Below are 13358 nucleotides of genomic sequence, written 5' to 3'. Positions count from 1 at the left end.
TTAAGCTTTATATTTGGTGCTATAAATAGCTTTGGTGTAAAGAGCTTATTCCACCATGGAGGATGGATGCCTTCGGAAGGGGGCATCCTCTTGATAATGTGAGTACCTATAAGACTCAAGGGTATGGGAGCTAAAAGGAAAGCAGCTCTATTTCCTCCCGACCCCCATGCATGTGTGTTCCATAACAGCCACTGTGTACTCTTTGTTAGAAAAGGAAGAAAAAAGAAAGTGGCATTTAGGTCAGCAGTTCTCCATCTGTGAGTCGCACCCCCCTTTGACAAATCTGTCTCCAAAATGTTTACATTATGATTAATAACAGTAGTGGAATTATAGTTAAGAAGTAGCAATGAAACAAATTTTATGGTTGGGTTATTACCACAGTATGAGGACCTGCATTAAAGGGTCTCAGAGTTAGGAAGGCTGGGTAACTCCTGCCTTAGATGGTTTCATTTTAAGGCTTCTTTTCAATATTAAGCCCTACTCAATCTTTTGGATTCCTACCTTCAGGAATACAGATCTCTTTAGGCATGTTCCATTTTCTTTCTGAAGAAGCAGAATTTTACCCAAGCGGGCAGGTGAAGGGATGACTCGGGAGCACTGCCACTGTGTGTGCCAGGCATGCTGGGATGGAATAGGCTGGTAAGGGGGGATTGCTGTAGAAGACTAGTGAGCATTTCTGTATGCTGCCATCTACAACAGCTGTTCTTGGTTTCCAAGTACAACATCCTGAATCAGTTAAAATGATCTTATAATAATTTATCACAGAGAATATTGAATGACTGATTAATAGGACCTAGTAAGAGACACTCTACCTACATGAATTTTGTTCATTGTGCACAAATATTAGGAAAAATATGACTTCTAGAAGGTTTAAAATGTGAGATCCAGCACTGTAAAAGTACTTAATAGCATTAAGAAAGTCAGAATGAGAACATGACTTAAATTATATTATGTTCTTTATATGAAACTATAATTCCAGTAATGCTGATAGAGAGAATCAAGGCATTTAGCAATTTTCAGAACTACCATTTAAATCGGATTTAAAGAGAAATTAGGGCCTAGAGTAATGATGGCTTAATGGTTAAGATCACTTATTGCTCTATAGAGGACCCAGGTTCAGTTCCTAGTACTCACACAGTGGCCCACAGCCATCTATAACTACAATTCCAGGAGATTCGATATCCTCTTCTGACCTCTGGCAGCCTAAATATATACATTTAGGCTAACCCCTCATACATATATAATAAAATGAATCCTTAAAAATTATTAAAGAAATTATACTGCATGAAGCTCAAAATATTTGTACATTGTAGCAACATGGTTGAACATGCACATCCATTTAAAGGACACATGTAACATATTGTATTAGCTTCTTATAATCCTTCATATCACATGTAGCATATTACATTCACATCCTATAATTCCTTATATCACATATTTTTCTTCTTTCTGTGGATCGTTTTTGAAAACTGTTGAGACAATTTAAAAAGATTAGCAGAGAAGGTCTCTACCACTGCAAGCTTGCTGTCTTCTCATAAATACACATTTCAAGCTTGTGTGTTGGCTCATGTAACTTGGAACAAAGCTGTGTGTGTGTGCATGCCAGCAAATACACACTGAATGTACAATATGGTATTTGTGGTTAAATGAACATAGTATGGATAGTCACCCAGGGTAACAGAGACAAATGCAGTCATTAACAGTGGGAAAACAGAGGAAGGCACAAATTGGAATGAGCACAGGACAAGTGATCAGAGCTTTAATATTGTCAATGACAAGGCATGCTGTTTCCTATAGATGTGAACAGGAATTCCTTTGGTAGATAGAGTTAAGTTTCAAATTCTTAGTTAGATGGGAACCAGAAATAATTTTACTGCTCTAAAGAGAATCTTTCTAAACCATGTATCTCAATATTTTTGTGAAATTTCACAGTGGCAGTGGCCTGAGCTTCATATAAAAATGAAATAGCAAGATCTCTGCATGTGTAAATAAATTTGGTGGCTCAGGATCGTGTGAAGTATTATCAATCCATCGTCCTCAAAGCTGCTCAGCATTCTCTGTCTGATGTTTAAAGGCTTTCTGTTAAACCAGAGAATTCAAGGCAATATCAAATAATAAGCAATCAAACCCATGTGCAAGGAGTTTGGGGTGTGGCTTAGTTGTTAAAAATGCTCACCTTGCATGGGTGATGCTCTGGGTATGGGGCCTCAGTAGTAAATAAAACTGCGCATAAACACACACACATACACATGCACACTCTCCCCCCGCCCCCCCCCACACACACAACCCTAGTACTCAGAGAACTAGACGTTCCAGGTCAAACTCATCTGTATAGTGATTTCTAGGCTAGACTGAGCCATATTGTTTGACAAAACAAACAAAACTCCAAACGAACAAAAATTTCCAAACAAAAAAGTACTAAACAAAAAACCCTCAATTTCCATCTCTGTATATATACATATGTAGTGGCTATTCCTGGTTGTCAACTTGACTATATTTGGAATGAACTACAATCCAGAATTGGAAGGCTCACCAGTGACCCTTATCTGGAGGCTTGGAGATCCTTATCTGGATCTTGGTTTGAAGATCTTGAGCCATAGTGGCTATGGATTCCAGAAGATTAAATCTCCGAGTTTAAGGAACACACCTTTAATCTGGGCTACACCTTTTCATCTGGGATTGAGGGTGTGGTGGAACACACCTTTAATCTGGGCTACACCTTCTGCTGGAGACAATATAAGGACATTGGAAGAAGGGAGTCTAGCTCTTGCTCCTTCGCCTGCTTGCTGCATGAGACTGAGTAACTGCTAGATCCTTGGACTTCCATTCACAGCTGCGACTGAACCATTGTTGGGAATTGGGCTGCCGACTGTAAGTCATCAATAAATTCCTTTACTATCTAGAGACTATCCATAAGTTCTGTGACTCTAGAGAACCCTGACTAATACAACATACATACATACAAACACATACACACACACACACACACACACACACACACACACACAAATGTGTGTGTATTTGTATATACACACACTCATATGAACATGCTACATATGTATACAGTATATTAGCATAAATATATATTTGAGATATACATATATGTAGGTGTGGTATATATGTAAGCATATGTACATATATATAGCAATTTATGTAAATATAATAGAGTCTTAAATATTCCAAGTCACAAGATTTTGAAAATGTTATAAAATACTAGTTCACTAAACTTGTGCCATAAATCCAGGTTTTATAAATTTTTCCTTTAAATAAGATCAGAGTTTTAAAATACAAGTTACTCAATTTTGCTTGCTTTGATGTGTTTTATTTTTAGTAATTAACTCTGACAAAATTTACAACTTGGTCCTACTTATATGTACTGCTGATGTTAGCATATTACAGTCCAGCTACAGATAGCAGGTCTTGGTCTTTAAACCTGCCACTGTGCTATCATTCTCAGGAATTATCATCAAAAATGAGATGGGCAAAGCACACCTGTTATCATCTGGTTCTTACAGCCTATGAGATTTGGTTAATCTTTATAAATAGTGTTGGTTCTGGAGACTGCAGTGGGCAGGTGGCATATGGGGAAGTAGTCCCCTGTCTCACACAAGTGCATGGCACAGATTCAGATACATAGCATGCAGAGGACTTGGATGTCAACATGACATTTGTCTTTCAAATTCCTTACAAGGTATGGAATTAAACATGATAGAGATGAGGAAAATACAACTCTATAGAGTTTCCAGGGACTGAGCAGATAGCTCAAAGGATAAGGCACTTGCTGTATAGACCCGAGGACCTTCTCCTGGACTCCCAGAAGTCACATAAAGCAGGGCATGTGGCCATTTCCAATCCCAGTGCTTTTAAGATAAAATGTGAAGCTGGAACAGTACTCAGAATCTAGGCTGGCATATGCAGTTGTAACCCGTAAGAGGTCATGTCTTAAACTACATTGAAGGAGAGGACCCATTACCCCAGGCTCTCTTCTGTCCCCTGCATGCCTGTCATAGCATCCAGTCAACCCTAACTCACACATATGAAGACACAGACACACACACGCACACGCACACGCACACGCACACGCACACGCACACGCACACACACACACACACACACACACACACACACACACACACAATGACCAAAAAAAAAATGATTTTAACCTACTGCTTTTAGGAAGCAAATAAAGATATTTGGGGATCATTTTATTTGGCATTTTAGGATTATTTAATGGCATCTGTCCCAGATGGATATTAGCATGTTGGTAGGGGATGTCCAGCAAAATGGTCAAATTTTTAAAAAGCAGCAGCTACTGGGTTGGCTTCAACTGCTTTCTTAAAATGGCACATTAGTTTTATGTGTGGTGTTTTTAATGCAGCTTCATGGCAAAGCAGATTTGTGTAGTTTGGCCACCTGCTATAAGCATCAATTTTAATCAATCACATATATCTTTGCCAATATAGTTTATCTGTGGTAAATGTTTGAAGATTTTTGAAATAAATTTAATGATAAAACTAAACAGCCATCTAGAATTATAACACAGGACTCCTCTAAATGGTTTGCATGTCATAAATCTGAAATGTTTTCTCTAGAGAGGACACACACACAAAGTATACATACATTCTTTCCAATATTGTTTGCTGGGGCATATCATGAATAATTAAAAAAATACCTACTAAATAAGGGCTGTATGTAACCAAAGGTGAAAATATGTTTGGGCTATACTGGTCTAGACCCTGGTGTGGAGAAAATGAATTCAGCTGCTCTATCTAGACTTTGTAGAGATTAGGATTCTGCCTCTGTAGATTTCCAGTGAGTGTGTAATTATTGCAAAAAGATGAAATTTGCTTTCAGATATTGATTTTGAGTGCTAATGACGTGCCTTTAATTCAAAGATAATTTATGGGAAAACTCCATATTTATCCAGCATATGTGAGTTAGAGACTTCTCCACGAGAGTGATAATTTCTCAAACTGTTTAGGGAAGATATTTGCTAACCATTTGCATGAAAAGTGTATTACAGTCTGGATCCATGGGAGTAAATATCTTTAATATCTGCATTAGTAGTATTTTTTTCGTCTAACCCCTCAATCAGCTTCACTCACCACATGGCTTATTTTGGATCTTTCTCAAGCTTATTTCAGTTTCATTGATTTTTTCATTACTCATGGCAGGGGACATAGGGTTTTTAAAAATCTCTTTTATTTTATGCCCCCTTAATATTTTCTTTACGGTTTGTTTTAAGAGACCACCTGTGGGATTTCTCTTTGAAATTACAGTACAGGAAAGCAAGAAAGAAATTTTAGTATAGCTCATCCCTGCCTTTTATTCATACTCACAGGGTTAAAAAGGACTGGCTACAACATTGATTATGTAAAAAATGAAGAAAAATACATTAAAATGATTAACATTGCCAGCTTGACACTATTTCTTTCCACCTGCCAAATAATTTATTTAAAAACCATTCAATATGACATGTTGTATTTCTAATTTCTGTAGCTGTATTGAAAATATACATAATATATAATCCTTGATTAGAGATTTGTTTTGAGCATGCAAATAAAAAATACCTAAAGTAGAACTCATCTTGGTCATTGTTTTTTCATTTAAAATTAAAATATTTGGGGTCAGTGACATGGCTTACTTAGTCAATGGGCCTGCTGCTAAGTCTAATGACGAAAGAAGTAATTTAAGGAGATATCCTTATCTATTCCTGCTCCAGCTCCCAAATAATTGACATAAAGACCTATGAAGTTTATGAACAAGCTTTAAGCACTATGACTGGGCAGATATTCATTTATTCTAACTCCCTAATTTATTTACTTACCAGTCATAGGCCCTGTGTTACTTGCATTTTAAGTCTTGCCTGGCTTGTGTGTCCTCAAAGTGAATCTCATGGTGACCTGCTCATCATGACTCCTCCTGCACATCTGAGTCAATGCCACCTCTCCTCTTTCCCTTGTGGTCCTTCTCTTACTTCTCTCTCTATCTGGGTCCCCTGGCTGGGATTGGAAGTCTAGCCTTCCTATCTCCTCTGACCAGTTGTAGGCTGAATCAGTTCTTTATTGACCAATCAGCGATAATGGAAAACAACTTTTATATAACATTGAGACCAGAGATTCTTGACCATACCATCATCCAGACTGTAGACATATGTTTGGATATAGAAATCAGCATCTGAATACTAAGTGCACAAGACCATCTCCCAATATTAAGACCTGAATTCAATCCCTGGGACTCACATGGTAGAAGGAGAGAAACAGCTCTCTTAAGCTATCCTCATATATCAGGAAATGTGATGTGATACACATTCTCCAACACACAACAAGTAAACTAAACGTGGTAAAATAAAATCACACTATGTATTTGAAGAATATCTTTAGGGTGTCATGTTATATGGAGATATGGAATTCTTTAACATATCCATTCAACAAAACCCATACAATGAATTGGATTCTCAACTAAACATAATCTGACATCCATGTGGTAATGGGCTAAACAAAAATGGCAAGTTGTCACTGGTAGACGTGTTATAGTTTGAGTAAGGACTGCACTCTATAGGCTTATGTTTGAACACTTGGTCCCTGGGGGACGAGCTGTTTGGAAAGGTTATGGAACCTTTGGGAAGTGTGATTTTACTATAAAAAGTTTAGCACTGGGGCACTGGCTTAGCCTCTCTTCAGTCTCTGTGTTACCTGTACTGTTTTTTTTAAAAGATTTATTTATTTACTTTATGTATGCGAGTACATTGTTGTGTTCTTCAGACACACCAGAAGAGGGCATGGGATCTCAATACAGATGGTTGTGGGCCAACATGTGGTTGCTGGGAATTGAACTCAGAAACTCTGGTAGAGCAATCAGTGCTGTCTTAACTTCTGAGCCATCTCTCCAGCCCATCACCTTTACTGTTGAAGAGGAGATCTCTCAGCTACACACTCTGGTCACTTGCTACCATGCCTTGCCAAGTGTTATGGACTCACCTTCTAGAACTAGAAGCTACATTAAAGTCTCACTATTGGTCATGCTGTTCTAGCATAGCAACAATAATCTAACTAATACAATAAATACCCCAGTACTTGTAAGCAGTATTTATGTTACAGCTTGTTGCAAGGTATAATAATTACAAATAAATGTGTGCTTGGAAAAAAAGAGAAAGAAGTAAGACTCACATCCTTTAAGTTCTGTTTGATTTTAGAAGGAGGAAATATTTATATTGGGTCATATTAGTCCAGGTTTACCAGAAGAACCAAATATACAGAACTTAATATAGATTTTAATACACATACACATATTAGTTTGGATGGTAGTTGTTTTATTGGCTCATGAGGTCAGAGAATAATTACCCAATGGTTGTCTTTAGACTGGGAGCTAGGGAATCCAGTAACTGCTCAGTCCAAGAACTGAGAAGCTTCTGAATAAGAGGGACCCATCATGTAACCCTCGTCTAAGAAGCTGCCTGAAGGCTAATGCATTCAAATGCTGAATATTCTGAAGTTTGATATCTAATAAGGAAAGCACCAGTTTTTTTTTACTGGATATTTTATGTATTTACATTTCAAATGTTATGTCCTTTCCCATTTTCTCATCCAGAACTCCCCCTTCCAACTTCCCTCCCTCTGCTTCTATGAGGATGCTCCCCCTACCATACCACTCACCCACTCCCACCTCACCACCCTGGCATTCCTCTACACAGGGGAATTGAGCTATCACAGGACCAAGGGCTCCTTCTCCCATTGATGCCAGACAATGCCACTGTCGGCTACATATGCAACTGGATCCATGGGTCCCTCCATGTGTACTCTTTGGTTGGTGGTAAATTAGACCCTGGAAACTCTGGGTATACTAGTTGGTTCATATTCTTGTTCCTCCTATGTGGCTACAAGCCCCTTCAGCTCCTTGGATCCTTTCTCTAGCTCCTTCTTTGGGGACTTTGTGCTCAGTCCAAAGTTTGGCTGAGAGCATCCACTTCTGTATTTGTCAGGCATTGGCAGAGTCTCTTAAAACAACTATATTAGGCTCCTGTCAGCAAGCACTTGTTGGCATACACAATAGTGTCTGGGTTTGGTGACTGTATATGGAATAGTTTTCCAGGTGGGGCCTTTCCTTCAATCTCTGCTCCATACTTTGTCCATGTATCTCCTCCCATGGGTATTTTGTTTCCCCTTCTAAGAAGGACCGAAATATCCATACTTTGGTCTTACTTCTTCTTGATCTTTGTGTGGTCTGTGATTTGTATCTTGGGTATTCCTAGCTTCTGGGCTAATATCCACTTATCAGTGAGTGCATGTGTTTTGTGATTGGGTTATCTCACTCAGGATGATATTTTCTAGTTCCATCCATCTGCCTAAGAATTTCATAAATTCAATGTTTTTTAATCATTCATCATGACCAAGTAGGCTTTATCCCAGGGATACAGGGATGGTTCAATATATGGAAATCCATCAACATGATCCACTATATAAACAAACTCAAAGACAAAAAAAACCAAATGATAATTTCATTAGACGCTGAGAAAGCATTTGAAAAAAATCCAACATCCCTTCATGACAAAAGTCTTGGGAAGATCAGGAATTCAAACCCCATACTTAAACATAGTAAAAACATTGTACAGCAAATCAGTAGCCAACATCAAACTAAATGGAGAGAAACTTGAAACAATCCCACTAAAATCAGGGAGTAGAAAAGGCTGCCCAGTCTTTTCCTACCTATTCAATATAGTACTCGAAGTCCTAGCCAATGCAATTAGAGAACAAAAGGGTGCATTGTTCAGCTTCCATGTGTATGTGGGCTTTCTGTTGTTTTTGTTGTTATTGAAGACCAGCCTTAGACCATGGTGATCTGACAGGAGGCATGGGATTATTTCAATCTTCTTGTATGTTAGGCCTGTTTTGTGACCGATTATATGGTCAGTTTTGGAGAATGTACCATGAGGTGTCGAGAAGAGGTATATTCTTTTGTTTTAGGGTGAAATGTTATGTAGATATTTGTTAAATCCATTTGATTCATAACTTCTGTTAGTTTCACTGAGTCTCTGTTTAGTTTCTGTTTCCATGATCTATTCATTGGTGAGAGTGGGGTTTTGAAGTCGCCTACTATGTGTGAGGAGCAATGTGTGCTTTGAACTTCACTAAAGTTTCTTTTATGAATGTTGGTGCCCTTGGATTTACAGCATAGATGTTCAGAATTGAGCGTTCATCTTGGTAGATTTTTTCTTTGATGAACATAAAATGTATTTCCTTATGTTTTTGATAAATTTTGGTAGAAAGTTGATTTTATTTGATATTAGAATGGTTGCCCCAACATTTTCCTTGGGACCATTTCTTTTCTGGTCCAATCTATTTGGAATTCTGTAGGCTTCTTGTTCTTGTATGTTCATGGGCATCTCTTTCTTTAGGTTAGGGAAGTTATATATATTATAATAAGTTATATATAATACATATTATATATAATATATATCTACTGGCTCTTTAAGTTGGGAATCTTCACTCTCTTCTATGCTTATTATCCATAGGTTTGGTCTTTTCATTGTGTCCTGGATTTCCTGGATATTTTGTGTTAGGAGCTTTTTGCCTTTTGCATTTGCTTTCACTGCTGCACCAATATTTTCTATGGTATCTTCTACACAGAGATTCTCTCTTCTACCTCTTGTATTCTGTTGGTGATGTTTGCATCTATGACTCTTGATCTCTTTCCTAGGGTTTCTCTCTCTAGGTTTGTCTCTCTTTAGATCCTGGATGGTTTTGTTTAATCCCTTCACCTGTTTGGTTGTGTTTTCCTGTATTTCTTTAAGGGATTTATGTGTTTCCTCTTCTAGGGCTTCTAGATGTTAACCTGTTTTTTCCTGTATTTCTTTAAGGGAGTTATTCATTAATCTGAATCTTGCTTTTCCAGCGTGTTGAGGTATTCAGGTGGTGGGAGAACTGGGTTCTGATGATGTGAAGTAGATTTGGTTTCTTTTGCATAGGTTCTTGAGCTTGCTTCTTGCCATCTGGTTATGTCTGGTGTTAGTTGATTTTTCTGTGTCTGACTGGAGCTTGCCCTCCTGTGGGCCTGTAAGCCTGAGATCCTAGGTGTGTCCTAGGGAGACCATTCTCTCCATGTTGGATTTGGATATGGATGGCTGTGGAACAGCCTTTTTCTTTTGTTGTTGTTGTTGGTTTTTTTTTTTTTTCAAAAGGGTTTCTCTGTGTAGCCCTGGCTGTCCTGGAACTCACTCTGTAGACCAGCCTCGAACTCAGAAATCTGCCTGCCTCTGCCTCCCAAGTGCTGGGTGGGATTAAAGGCATGCGCCACCACCACCCGGCTGGGATAGCCTTATATCTGCAGTGCAGATGGAGACCAAAAAGCTTGTGTTCCCAGCTGCTCCGTGTTTTCTGTGATCTGTGCGTTCCTGTAGGATCCCTCTTTGGAGAGTTATTAAAGCAAAAGTGATGATTTCACCTGTGTGCTTGGGCGTGAGAGTGCTCCTGGGAGACCAGCTGTCTACTGGCTGGATTTGGCTATAGAAGCCTTAGCTCCGAGGTGCAGATGGAGATGGGAAGGATCCTGTCCCAGGCTGCTCGGCTGTTCCTGTAACCTGTGTGCTCCTTGTGGGTCTCTCTTTTTGACAGCACCAGTTTTATAAAGGCAACTTTTTCGGCGGGAGGGAGATTCTGTGCATAGGCTTCCCCCAGGTTTCCATCGTGTTGAACAGCATTACATTGAAGGAGACCCTTTCCCACTCTGTTCTCTGAGTCATGCACACATCAGTGCTCACTAATAACTACCAGTTTTCTCGGTTGCCATGAAGTCAAGTTGGACTCTAGTCAAGTCCATGGCCCTAGAAGGGTGTATCAATGTGAAAGCAAGGAAGCAGGCTGAGGTACACTGAGTGTCCCCAAATCCTATTTTGAATGTTCAATTCCTCCTGCCTGTGACATTGCTGAGAAGTGATAGGTGTGGAGGTTACTTAGATCATCAACGCATGAGCCCATCAGCTCACAACTAAATGGGTTAATAAAAGGTGAGCCTTACTTAGGAAAAGAAGGCTACTGGAGGTATGTTCTTGAAGAGGAGATCTTTTTTATTTTGAAGAGGAGATCTTGTTCCCAACTCTTTGTCTCAGTCTCTTTGCTTCTTGGCTGCTGCGAGGTAATTAGCCTCTCCTGTGTACTCTTGCTTCACTGCAGAACAGCAGCCGCAGAACCTGTAAGCCACGAACTAAGAAGCATTACTGTCTTAGTCAGGGTCTCTATTCCTGCACAAACATCATGACCAAGAAGCACTTGGGGAGGAAAGGGTTTATTTAGCTCACATTTGAACATTGCTATTCATCACCAAAGGAAGGCAGGACTGGAACGCAAGCAGATCAGGAAGCAGGAGCTGATGCGGAGGCCATGGAAGGAAGTTACTTACTGGCTTGCTTCCCCTGGCTTGCTCAGCCTGCTCTCTTATAGAACCCAAGACTACCAGTCCAGAGATTGCACCACCCACAAGGGGCCCTCCCCCGCCTTGGACAGTAATTGAGAAAATGCCTTACAGCTGGATCTCATGGAGGCATTTCCCCAACTGAAGCTCCTTTCTCGGTGATAACTCCAGCCTGTGTCAACTTGATACACCAAACCAGCCAGTACAATTAGCAAGTTGAATGCTTCCTTCTTTAAGCCAAATTGTTCAGTTGTTATTACAGTGATAAAGGCTAACCAATATACTATGTGTGAGTGGAAAGAGCATATTAGAGCATATTCTTTTTTTTTTTTTTGGTTGAAAAAAATTCTTAAGTTTTATTGGAGGAAGGATAGGAGGAAGAGGAGGTTCCTGTGCCGAACAGATTATATTATAAAGCTCTGAAGCCTGAGGATGTTGGGACTGGAAAGTGAAGGGCACTTTTGAAAAGGGATGGTGGACAGAAACATCTATGCCCTTGGGTGAAGAGCAAGGGGACCAGCCTCAGAAGGGACTAGAAGGGTAGTCTGGGGAACAACATCTGTTCTTTTCTCGGGGATGGTGACCTGTATGGGACCTTGGAGGTGACCTATGCCTGAGTCTTTGCCCATAGAGCTGCCAGTGCAAGTTCCAGGATATGGGTCGTAGATGCATAAAATTGCAGAAGCCACCTCAGGTGCATTCCTTCATGTCATACAGCCTGAAGCACAATTCTTGGGAGTCAGTGACAGGAGACAGCTCAGCATGCACAGCCTACCTGTTGAATCAGCGGTTATTGAGTTCTGCCACAGCCCACTCTGCATCCTCCTCCTGCCGGAACTTAACATAGACATTGCCCACGAGGTGGTCCCCAAGGTTGTCACACACATTCCTCTCTTCAATCTTTCCATAGTTCTCCTGCAGTTCTGTGAATACCTCCTCAAAGAAGGTATCATAGTGTTCTTGCACCTCCACATCGCTCACATGACAGTGTGATCCATCTGTAGTTTGGGCTGTGTTCTATGGATTCCGGTACAAGTTGAGCAGGACTATTGTCTGGCTGAAAGTCAGTTTTTGAGTCCCCATGCTGGCAGGCTCCAACCATTCTCACTTGTCTTTCTCAGTCCCAAATATCGAAGCTAAATATTCAGCCATTTTTACCTGAACACTCCTGGAAAGAGTATATTCAGATCTACCTGAGGATGATCATCCAGGGATGCAAACTTCTATCCACTTAGAATTTTGTTTTCTACAGGTCATCTGAAGTGTTAGAAGGAAGAAGAATGGATTTGCAGCTAGTCAGTTGTTATAATAACTGTATCACAAGAATAGCCCAGGATGTGGCCTTGTGTTATTCATTTCAGGTAGTAATAGAAAGGGAGGGCCTATGATGATTTCATTTATTATCTTCACAGCATCTGGAAGGCTGCAGAACCCACCCTTACTGGGTCAGAAAGACTCAGTGTCTATGGCCTTGTGCCTCATGGTTCCCAAGGCTAAGAGATCTTGTCATCTCGTGTCTCTCTCTTCCTCCCCCCCCCCTTTGATTTCAAGTGCTTTATCATATGCATACTGGCAGAGATTAGAAGTCGAGACCACTCCAACAGAAAGAATGAAAGAGCACAGTAAATCAAGAGAAGTCTTCAAAGCTCAAGACCCTGTGGTTAGGATAGTTAAGAAGATAGCGGAGAAGTAGAGTAGTGTCCGGAGAACCCAAATTCAGCTTGACAGAGGAGTTACTGGCATGATAAGTTGCCATGTAGGCACAGAGAACAAACTAATATTTGAAACAGAGACTCATGGGAATTCGTGGATTTTCATTTGAATTTCTGTTTCAAATGTAAAAAAGGACTGACATTGGTGACATATTTCTGTGACTCAGCACTTGAGGGACAAAGGCAGGCACATCATGAGTTTGAGGTTAACATTGATTATAGCGGGAATAAGGCCATCCT

General features: G+C 40.0%; 1 pseudogene; it reads right to left on the bottom strand.

Moving 5' to 3' along the window:
• Window positions 1-11742: 11742 nt before the first annotated feature.
• Window positions 11743-12574, bottom strand: Gm18972 (predicted gene, 18972; annotated as a pseudogene).

The sequence above is a fragment of the Mus musculus genome, chromosome 10 (genome assembly GCF_000001635.26).
Source record: "Mus musculus strain C57BL/6J chromosome 10, GRCm38.p6 C57BL/6J".
In the NCBI taxonomy this organism is placed as follows: Eukaryota; Metazoa; Chordata; class Mammalia; order Rodentia; family Muridae; genus Mus; species Mus musculus.
The sequence above is the reverse complement of the archived record's forward strand: the minus strand, read 5'-3'. Positions and strand labels throughout refer to the sequence as shown.